The 11,781-nt window shown below is 39.8% G+C and overlaps 1 long non-coding RNA gene across 1 annotated transcript; it reads left to right on the top strand.

Annotated features, from left to right (window-relative positions):
* The first annotated feature begins 556 nt into the window (after positions 1 to 556).
* On the top strand, positions 557 to 4,117 carry LOC116273268. Its single transcript, XR_004181671.1, has 2 exons — positions 557 to 1,772; positions 3,808 to 4,117. It is a non-coding gene; the product is annotated as an uncharacterized LOC116273268 (long non-coding RNA).
* The last annotated feature ends 7,664 nt before the right edge of the window (positions 4,118 to 11,781 follow it).

The raw sequence follows: 11,781 nt of genomic DNA on the forward strand, positions 1-11,781 counted from the left end.
TAAGTGAGAATATATAATTTAGAAACTATGTTTTCAAGTTATTTCACTTGGGTTAATGGACTCCAGTTCTATCCATGTTGCTGCAAAAGGCATTATTTCACTGTTTTTTTATGGCTGAGTAGCATTCCAAGGGATACATATAAATATATCACATTTTCTGGCGTGAACCCGGGAGGCGGAGCTTGCAGTGAGCTGAGATCCGGCCACCGCACTCCAGCCTGGGCAACAGAGCCAGACTCAGTCTCAAAAAAAAAAAAAAAAAAAATATATATATATATATATCACATTTTCTTTCTTTCTTTTCTTTTTTCTTTTTTTCTTTTTTAAATGGAGTCTCACACTGTCACCCAGGCTGAAGTGCAGTGGCACGATCTAGGCTACTGTAACCTCTGCCTCCTGGGTTCAAGAGATTCTCCTGCCTCAGCCTCCCAAGTAACTCTGATTACAGGCATCTGCCACCATGCCCAGCTAATTTTTTGTATTTTTAGTAGAGATGGGGTTTCACCATATAGGCCAGGCTGGTCTTGAACTCCTGACCTCATGATTCATCCGCCTCAGCCTCTCAAAGTGCTGGGATTACAGGTGTGAGACACCGTGCCTGGCCACCACATTTTTTTAATCCAGTTGTCCACTGATGGACATGTAGGACACTTCCATGACTTTGCTATTTATTGTGAAACATATGAGTGCGGGTGTCTTTTTGGTATAATGTAGATGATTTTTCTTTTTCTTGCCTTATTGCACTGGTTAGAATCTTCAGTATAGTGTTGAATGGAAATGGTGAAAGCAAACATATTTTACTTCTTCCTGAACTTATGGGGAAGTCATTCAGTTTTTAATAATTAAAAATGCTACGAGATACAGGTTTTTGTAGATGTCTTTTATCAGGTTAAGGTAGTTCTCTTACTAGTTTGTTGGAGAGTTTTAGTCAGGGATGGATATTGAATTTTGTTATCAAATGCTTTTTCTGCATCCTTGGAGACGATTGTGTTGTCTGAAGAAACAAGCTAGCCTTGTGGACTACAGAAAATGGGAACAGGGGTTAAATTATTTATAATAATACCCTTAACTTACGATTCTCCAGAATAGGGGTCAGCAAAATTTTTCTATAGTACATATTTTTTGTAGTAAATATTTCAGATAATATTTTTGGCTTTGCAGGCCACATATAGTATCTGTCACTTATTCTCCTTTGTTTTGCTTGTTTTTTAAATATACCTTTAACAATTTTTTGAAAACCTATTCTTAGCTCACATTAAAAAATTTAGGTCTGGCTACCTGAGATGAAAATGTCTTTTACATTTTTAAAGGGTTGGTTTTATAGTTGAAAAAAAGAAGCAATATGTAGCCAGCAAAGCCTAAAATATCTATGATCTGGCTCTTTATAGAAAAAGTTTACCAACTCTCTGTTCTAAAATATTGTCACAAAATACTTTGAAAGGAAGATTAACATTTTCATATTTTTCAAGAGCAATTCAGTGGAGAAACAATGGTTTTCTGCATATGGGCTGGATTAAATTAAGCCAAGGTATCAGTCAGATAATCAGGGGCAACTTTTTCTCATCTGTGGTACTAGTCTCCAAACTGGGAAATTTTTAAACGAGGGTGTGATTATTAAAAGCATGAAATGTGAAGAAGCAGCTGAGTCTCTCAATTTATTAGTTTGAAATTAATTGATGGTAACTCTGTTTGATTTCTCAGAGACTGAAAAACTTGGCTCCTTGGTTTAGAAGCAGTACTGACTGAAACTTAGTTCTTTGGAAATACACAAGGTATAGTCTTGACTTGAGTCTTTAAACCAACACTTACATAGCAGTAATGATATCCCAGGCATTATTCTAAGAGTTTTATGCTCTGGGCCTGTCTCCTGTTCTATAAAAAGAAGATGACAATGATACTAATAATAGCCCTGTCATAAGGTTGCTGAGGGGATTACATATGGTTAACTTGTAATGCATATATGTAATAAATGTTGTTAACTTGTCAGGCAGTGGTGGGGCCAGAATCTGGCTCCGAACTCAGTACCATGCTGTTTCTCCACATTCAGTGCCCCTTTCTCAGCTTCTGCCCTTTCCCTCTGGTCTTCCTCCTCAAGTCTTTTAGTGGTCCACAAATACTGATAGAGGTGAGATGTAACCAAAAAGTCCCATTTGACTCCCTTGTTAGCAAACTACAAGATTGATAGCACTTGTAAAGCAACATTCAATTTTAATTTGCGGTACAGAATAACGTTTGATCAGTGTTCATTTAAATATTGATTTAGTATCTCTTCAAGAATTCAAAACCTTATGAGTGAGGAGGGTCCGAATGTTTTAGAGAAAGACAGAGGAAGACACAGGGACAGTGAGACAAGAATATAAAACTAAAGAAACTAAGAGTGGGCTGGGCGTGATGGCTCACACCTGTAATCCTAGCACTTTGGGAGGCTGAGGCGGGTGGATTGCCTTAGCTCAAGAGTTCGAGACCATCCTAGGTAACCCGGTGAAACTCCGTCTCTACTAAAAATACAGAAAATTACCCGGGCATGGAGGTGTGTGCCTGTAATCCCATCTACTCGGGAGGCTGAGGCAGGAAGATTGTTAGAACCCGGGAGGCAGAGGTTGCAGTCAGTGATCTGAGATCCCGCCACTGCACTCCAGCCTGGGCGACAGAGCGAGACTCTGTCTCTTGAAAAACAAAACAAAACAAAAAAGAACAGAAAAAAAAGAAACTAAGAGTGAAGAAAGCTTCTACTCTTTTATTTTCCTCTGACCTGAAAACAAATTTGAAATTTTCCATAGTTTAGATTCATTTGAATCCATTTTAAGCAGTTTGTGTTTTTTCCAAATGAGCCTCTCTAGGTAACCATTGACTGCATATTAATTATGACACTGACTACTTTTAAAGGTCAAGAAACAAAATAACCAAAATCAAAACATGTCATTCAGGGTAAACTACCTCCCCACATTCATTGTCCCTAATGTGCACATCACCTGAAACACTTGATTTTCTTCCTGGGAAATGGGCAGAGACCCATCTGTCCAATGCTTAGTGCCACACGGATCCATACCACTGAGTTACTCCTGTGGCTGGTTCCTGTGCACCACTCTGGACCGGGCCTGATTTTATTCTCCCACAGACTCACGGTTCTTGTTTTCCCCACTCTTTATAAACGCAGTGCGTTCTTGTCAAGCCCTTATTTGTATGGCTTTACTTAATATACTAGCATTTGACGTATAAGATCACTGGGAAAAACTACGCAGTTATCAGGCTACAGCCTTTTCACTTTTTCTTGGGCTTTCAGAGAACTCATGCAATGTAACCTACCAAGCGTCTAAAGCTTTTACCACACTTGTCCTTTTCCAGGTACCCAGGCTCTGAAATGGCAACTCGTAATACAGTAACTCCACTTAAAATTCCATCCCTGATGTCTTTAGTATTGATCACTCAAATTTGTTGTCTAAAGTAGCTTTAGTTCTCTCTCTTACCTTACTTCTTGAGGGCAGAAGAGAGAGGTTCTACTATAAAAGTAATACATCTTCATTTTAGTAAAACCAGAAAATTCAGATCAGCAAATAAAGAAATATTAGAATCACCTCTAATCCCGATCATGCAGAGTTAACTTGCTGGTGTCATTTTCATGGATATTCTCATACTGTTTACCCACATAGAGTTTTGTTTTTTTTTTCCAAAAATTGGATACTTAGTAAAATACTGTCTTGTAACATTTTTCTTTTATTTTTTCCAAGTTTCTAATCTTCTACATTGATTTTAATGATTTTATTACAGAGGTGTGTTTTACTTTAACAAATCTACTGTTGTCCACAGGTCCCATTCCAGGAGGCTTTTCATACAGAAGATGAGTGGACACCAACTAGAGACACTGGAGCAAGGGCCCCACAGTGTGACATTTGGTTGTCTCTTGATGGGGGAGGGAAAGTGTGCTTTTGGGTACAAGTATGGGATAGGTGGATCCTATCATGTGGAGGATATTGCTTCTCGACCTTTTGGCTAAGATCAAGTGTAGTATCATGAGGAGGCTTCTTTGAAATTGTGGGTTTCCACTTATGTAATCAGTGTGCCATTATATGCCTAGCACCAAGGTATGTAAATGTTGCATTAAAACCTTCTTGAAGTGGCCGGGCGCGGCGACTGATGCCTGCAATCCCAGCACTTTGGGAGACCGAAGGCGGGCAGATCACGAGGTCAGGAGTTTGAGACCAGCCTGACCAGCATGGTGAAACCCTGTCTCTACTAAAAATACAAAAATTAGCTGGGCGTGGTGGTGTGCGCCTGTAATCCCAGCTACTCGGAAGGCTGAGGCAGAAGAATTGCTTAAACCCGGGAGGTGGAGGCTGCAGTGAGCTGAGATTGCGCCACTGCACTCCAGCTTAGGCGACAAGTGAGACTATGTCTCAAAACAACAACACCACCACAACAACAACAAAAAACAAAAAACAAACAAACAAAAAAACCTTCTTGAGGTATTTGCCATCTCACAATGTATTTATTTCAAAGTGATGCCAAGGCTCTGTAATAAAGTGTACTTATGATGACATATGATCTGACAAAGCATTTATTTGTGTGAAATGTCTTTCAAATACAATACAAATTAAAGACTATTTAGCTCTATATGTAGCAAAGATTTCTTCATACTACCTAGGATGCAAAAATGTCATGCGATTTGGGGCCCTAACTTGTAAAGGGCAGCAAGAAGTATTATATTTTGTGTTACTATTGGAGGATCCTTCACTATTTAGAGTGTACCAGGGCCTTGGGGCCTAACTCCGAGCAAAGGGTAAAGGAAATGTGTTCGTCTTTGGTCTCAGTCCATTGGGTGGTTTGGAAGATGCCTCTGTCCAGGCCCTGTAGTTTTAGTTCAGCCAACCCCACCTGTGGCTGCACTCCCCTAGGGCGGGGCTGGACTGGCTACAGTGAACCCACTTCACTGCTGCTCTCAGTAATTCTGTTCACGGCCACAGGCTAGTCACTGGGTCATGATGCTTTCCCCTTTCCAAGGTGCCTCTGCCTCAGGGATGCCCAATGTGAGTAGACTGGCATTGTTAGCTACTGTCAGAACTGGAAGTCCCAGTTGCCAAACTCCATCTTTTCCTCGACTTGGACAATTCATCCTTAGAGCCTTGCTGGGCCCCTGTCACCCAGTCGAAGGCAGTGGGAGAGAAGGAGATTCATCAGGCTAGCTCATCCTACCTGCTTCGAAACACACAAGCGGTGTCACGTTTCACCAAGGAGCAAGAAAAATATAACTCAAGACAAATGTCTGACTGCCTTTCTGTAGAGAAAGGAGGATTTTTAACTTTTCTTTTGCTAAAGCACCGCAGTCAGTGAAAATGAACAACTTACCCTGTCCCATGTGTTACTGTATCCAGTGTTTGTCCATCACATACAGGAGCTTCCATTTATGCAAACCTTTCTATGTCCCAGACAATATTATTCTAAATGATTTTATGTTTTTATTCATTTAATCCTCATGGCCCCAGTATTCCACCCCCATTATTACAATGATGAAACTGAGGCACTGAGAGTTTACATTATTTGCCCAGGAACATACAGTAACACAAAACTATTTTGTGTCATGAAAGAAATAATACAGTTGGAAAAGTCTGAGAAAAAGCTGGACATTTAGTACCCCTGTTACAATCTTCAAGAATTAAGGTTTTGATGCTTATCTGTTTGGTGTGAGTCCATAAGAACGAGGTGGGACAAAGAATATAACTTCAGCATAACTTCAAAATTTTAGCTTTGATAGAACTTGGAAGTGATACAAACGTTTTGCAAAACGTGGAGAAGATAGCTTTCCTCCTCAAAGAGCAAAGTTTATAATCTTTTTTCACCTTCTCGATGGAATTGTTGATTTATTATTATTATTTTTTGCCACTGTTTTCTGGGAATCCCCTTCCATGCCTACTGCTCTCTCAAAAGGAGCGTCTTTACAGCACATAGAACTCTGAAGATTAGAAGGCACAGGGACACGGCAGATTGTGCTAGCACTCTGAAGAAACTGCATTTAAAGGAAATGCAAACTGCAGAGAAAATCTGACATTTTAAGAGAAAACATTTTTCTAAGCTAAACCAAGGTTTGTCATTTACAGTATTTATTGTGGAGAAGGAAAAAAAAAATTTTCGTAAAAAATATTTCATAGCTCTCTGTCTCAATTTCCTTAAGCAGCAACTGCTGTTCTTTAGCAACTCTGGGAAAGCCTAAGGGACGAGGCAGAGCCCTGGCTAAACTGGGGAACTTTCATAATCTCCCAGGGGTGGAAACAGACTTGGAAGAATAATCCAGAGCAGAGGTATAGAGGCAACCTCTGGATGCCGTGCTGTGAACAGTTGACTCAGATCCTATGAGGATTCCTGTCTATGTCCAACATGAATGTTGCCCCATTTTATCAAACTGAGTTGAATGGACATTGCTGGCAGTAGTAACAACAATAGAAAAATTGTCATACCTTTGCTTGCCATGTTAATCGACCAAGTTAATGTGACTTATCTCTAATGTCCCAGGTTAAATACCATGATTTCCTGTAGTGTTTCCCAGACAAAATTGACACTCTTGAGTTTCCCAAAACACTTGTCACACATCCCCATGTTTTGATTTAACAGGTCTATTTTCTCTCCTAAACTGAGCTTTTTGAGAGCAACAACTAAGATTTATCTCTGATTTTGCAGTACTTGCTGGCAATTTATGAACTAAATTGTTGAAATATATGTCTAATACCAAGGATGATGCTAACATAAGTGACATCTGATTTTTGCGCTTTGTTTTGTTTTTTAGCCTCAGTTCCTTCAAGACTACCCTTTACCTTGTTTTCTGTCCTCTAAATGCCTGTGGCCATCTGCTTCTCGATTCTTTGTTTTCCCTTAGGCAAGGTTTCTCAGACTTCCAATGGAAACTTAAGAAATACCAAATGCTTGTTAATGAGTACCCCTCAATATCTGGAGGTCTGGTGTGAACTGAGATTTGTTGGAGTTTCATACTTCCTCTAAAACATTAATCTAAATTTTTTGTATGTTCTACTACATGTAATACATTTTCCCATAAAACTTCTGAAAATTTTACATAGTTTCATAGTCCCAAAGAGAGTAGTTTGAGATCATGGTGCTAAGCAGTTAATAACGGTGAGCTGATTACAGCTCATGCGAGTGCCTTCCTAGGAAGGCATCAGATGGCACTCTACGAGGAAGGATTTCTGAAATCTGGGAAACAAGAGAGAATTTGGAGGGAATCACCTTATTAGTTGTATCTCATTCTGCCTGACCAAAAGTTGTTACTGACAGGGACTTTGGAGTTGGTTTGTAACACAAGTTTCACTCTATTGGTAATTGCTGACAATATATTATAGACTGCTGAGAAGAGGATAACTGAGATGTACTTAGCGTTCTCTGAAATTCTGTACACATTATCTAATATTATTGTCTTAGTTCATGATAATCCTAAAATATGGATGGAAATATTGGCAACCTACCTGTTTTATTTTAAGAAAAACCCATCTTCTTAATTGAAAATACTTCCTCTAGAGTTAAGTTTTTTTATTTCCAAGGTGTTAGTTTTAGTTGTGTATTTAACCAAGAGAAATAGCCCACTGGCTAGCTAACTTCTTTTTTGTCTTATTCATTCTTGTGATACATAAAGTAATGTTATACAGCAATGAAAGTGAACAAAGTGGGGTTTCATCTGCTTTTATGAATGAATCTCACATCAGGTTTAATTAAAAAGGAAGTTTTGAAAGAATATATACAGTCTGTTACTACTAATGTGAAGTGTAAAAACATATAGGACCAAATAATATATTATGTAGGAATACACGCACACATTAAAATTACAAAGATAAGCAAAGGAATAATAAACTGAAAACTCAGGATGTAGTTAACTCTGGTGGGGAAGAGGGAGAAGAGAGGAAGGGACCTGTCATGAGGAGGGTAATACAGGTGTCTGCAATCGCATAGCAAATACTCTCTCTTTTTAGCTGGGTAGTTAGTAAATGAGTTTGTTACATTGTATCTTACATTATGCATATTATTGCATGCATAAAATATTTTATAATTCAAATACTGAAAAAAGGAAAATGTGAGAGTGACATAATATGATGGACAAGCAAAAATGTGTCTTCAGAAACGATTTTGCAATTGGAATAGCTCCCAGGTCAACACTTTGGTGCCAGTGATGAGTAGGAAAACAGAATACTTGTAAGACGGGCTGCTGTTCCCAGTCTTTTGTCCTTCAATATTTCAAACTTAAAGACCTATTTATCTTATAAAAGTAAGATAATATTTCATTCCAAGTCTAAAATATTAAAATATGTAATGGACCAACTACAATCAAGAAGTTGGTTAGGGATCAAACAAAACAATTTGTTTTTAGACAGTAACATGATAGAGATAAAAGCAATTTTTACCTTAGGCTCGCATATGCATCAAATTGAACAAAAGTCTCATCAATTTCTTGGATTACGATAAAAGTATGACAATAAATTACTTGTATGGCTAGGTGCTGTAGTCAATGCCTATAATCCTAGCACTTTGGGAGGCTGAGGCAGGAGGATCACTTGAACCTAGAAGTTCAAGACCAGCCTGGGCAACATAATGAGTTCCCATCTCTACAGAAAATTTCTAAAAACTAGCCAAATGTGGTGGCACGTGGCTGTGGTCCCAACTACTTAGGAGGCTGAGGTGGGATGAACACTTGAGTCCAGGAGGTTGAGACTGCAGTGAGCCGTGATCATGCTGATTCACTCCAGCCTGGGTGACAAAGCGAGATCCTGTCTCAAAGAAAAATTACTCTTATGAGACAAATCAGTCTGTAAATTTGAAATACTAAAAGACAATTTCTTTGACTTATGGAGATTTAAGCAATAGTGACTACAGCATCTATAACATGAATTAAGGCAACAATAGTTATGTTAAGACAGATCACACAGAAAGAATATATTCAGTTATAGAGAATGAATTCTCAAAAAACATGTACTGGTTTCTTACCATATTTCTTTTTAAGCAAGAACATGGATAATTAAAATATATTATCAAAGGAAAGTAAATTTAAATGCATAACCTGTTCATTCAATAAATATTTATTTTTTACTTGTTATGCAGATGAGGATTACAGATGGTTCTTGACCTCAATTTACCTAAATGCTGATTCAAGGGACTTGACATGTAAACCCATACATGGAAAAGCTATGTGAGACAAATCCAATTCTAGCAGACATTTGATTGTCTATTATGTGCTCAGGTGGAGATGAAAATCAAAATTTTCCTTCTTCAGTGAGTCCAGTAAGAGAGACAGGCAGGGGTAAGCAATAAAAAATTGGCATAGAGTGTGCGAAGTGCTGGAATAGCAGGGTGTGAGGCTGTAGTAACCCAGAGAATGGGCACATGCTCTAGCCTGAGGAAATCAGGGAAGGCTTTCAGGAGGAGGTGGTACTTGAACTTCATTAGGAAATGAATGAGTTATGGCACAGATAAAGAATGACCATTACAGGGAGAGGAAGTAGCATATGCAAAGGCATAGAGATGAGAGAATATGAACTTTCTGGGAACGGCCAGCACAGTGACAGAAGTGACAGAGCTGGTGGGTACGGCAGATGAAGCTGGAGATATCGGTAGGGAGGAGTCGGATCACAGGATTCTCATACACTAGGCAAACGGGTTTGGGCTTTATCCTGAAGGCAATGGGGAGCCACAGAAGGCTGTGAAGAAGGAGAGTGAGTGATGTGGTAAGGTTTGTGTTTTAGCTCCTTCTAGAAGCAATGGGTGATGAGAGATGGGAGTGGAGGCTGACTAGGGCAGCACCAAGAGGCAGGCACACAGACAAGGAAATTCAAGCTTTGGGAATGGAATGTTTCCCTGAGGGAAGGCGGACGGAGTGAGGAAAGGGGACTGAGGGAAGAACTCTAGGTAACAGCAGCATCCCAGGGCAGGACTGGCTACCCAATGGATACGTCTGGCACAAAATGGAGCCCCTTTTCTCAAAGGCAAAATAAGTATATTGTTAAAGTACTAAACTATAAAGTGTTTTTCTTTCTCCTGCTGTCTCACTCTCAACCTGTCATAGTCTTTTTTTACTTGTTATTTAATGGGATGCTGTCTTGAAGATGGGAATACTGGTGGGATGAGTACAGACCCTCACAGGTACCTGGGGACTCATCCTAAACTTGGCCTGAGCTCGTGCCTCATGTGCTCTCCACCTCCGTTCAGTCAGCCACCGGACTGATGTGCTGTGCCCTAGCCAGGGGTGGAGAAGCAGAGTCAGACATCTCCCCTTCCCATGACTTGCTGTCCCCAATCCATGGTGAATAGACAACCTTTACAGGTGTAGCAACCTCTTTTCCGAACGCACTGTGTGCACGGGAGCCAGTGAAAAGCTTGTCCCCTGCTGAGTCCTATGTGAAAAGTGCTGTGGCACCATGCATTAAACCCTTCTAAGTGGGGTCCCTGTCCAGCTGCGCCGATCCCATTCATGATGCCAGGCCTTTCTCAGGGTGGGCAAAAGCAGAGAACTCTTGTTATTAAGACAGAAAAACAACCTGGGAGGAGTATGTGGCCTAAAAGAGGAGTTTTTTGTTTGTTTTTGCTTTTAGAAAACTTGTTTCATAAAGTTTTTCAAGAGCCATGCTTTCAAATATACGTTATATACTTAGTATACTTCAGCAAATTAAATCTTTTTCAAAGTTGAATATGAGAAACACATCAAACACATTCTAACAGGTACCTGGCTAGCAATTATAATTGCTAGCACTTGTTTAGCCCTATTTGTCAGGTGTTTTACATACTTATGTCTAATTCTCATAAGATGGACACAAGAGAAGCTATAAGCCCAGTTTTTAGGTGAGAAGATGTAGGCTTGAAGAGTATTAATTAAGTTGCCCCAGGTAACTAGAGTAGATGGTGGTAGAACCAGCATTGGGAAGTCAAGTGTGAGAGAGTTCAAATTCACACTCTTTCCCGCCACACCACCCTGCTTCTATCTTTCTTGGGTTTAGAGGAAAGTCGTAAAAGGGCACATATTCTATCTTAGAGAGGCCCTGAAATCCTTCCATAAGGAGGCAACTCCTGAACAGAGTAACAAGGGATAGACAGGGATTTTGCAGAAAGCTGGGACAGGAAGGGACTTCTCAGGCGCAAGGAACAGTAAATGTAAGTTACGAGTAAAAGAATATAATGCTTCAGGGACTGAGAATGAAGAGCACTTTGAAGCTTACAGAATGCTTTAGCTGCAAGTTCTCCATCTATATTCAGCACAGGGATTTTATTATCTTCTCCCTTGTGTAGATGAAAACAAGATCGCAGCAAGGTTAAATGTTGTCCCCAGGTACACAGATCAAGAAAATTGCTGAGCTCGGCCTTCTGGTGCCAGATCCTGTGTTCCTCCTTCTCTGCTCCAGTCTGCGAGCAGGGCTGTGGCACACTACGCTTACTTTTCTTTCCTCATGTCTTTCCTGCCCTCCTTTCCTTCTGTTCCAATTCCCTCCCTGACTTATATCCATTTTATTTTGACTGCTTATGTTGTATATATTTTTATAAGCTAGCTTAAGGCATTTTCCACCAAAGCTGGGTATACATCAAAACACATGTGTGTGTGTACACACACACAATAATAGAAAAAGCACTCAAAAGCTTGCCTCCATAACGAACATATCCACTGTTACTAGGTTTATAGTCTACTCCAGGTCTGGTCCAAAGTATCCACATTTTTGCCCAGGCATGATGCCAGGTGTAGATGTAATGTTCTGTTTTGCTTTTTGTCCATTCAGTGTAATATGAAAATCAGGTTTCCATGTTACT

This window comes from Papio anubis, unplaced genomic scaffold (assembly GCF_008728515.1).
Source record: "Papio anubis isolate 15944 unplaced genomic scaffold, Panubis1.0 scaffold495, whole genome shotgun sequence".
Taxonomy (NCBI): Eukaryota; Metazoa; Chordata; class Mammalia; order Primates; family Cercopithecidae; genus Papio; species Papio anubis.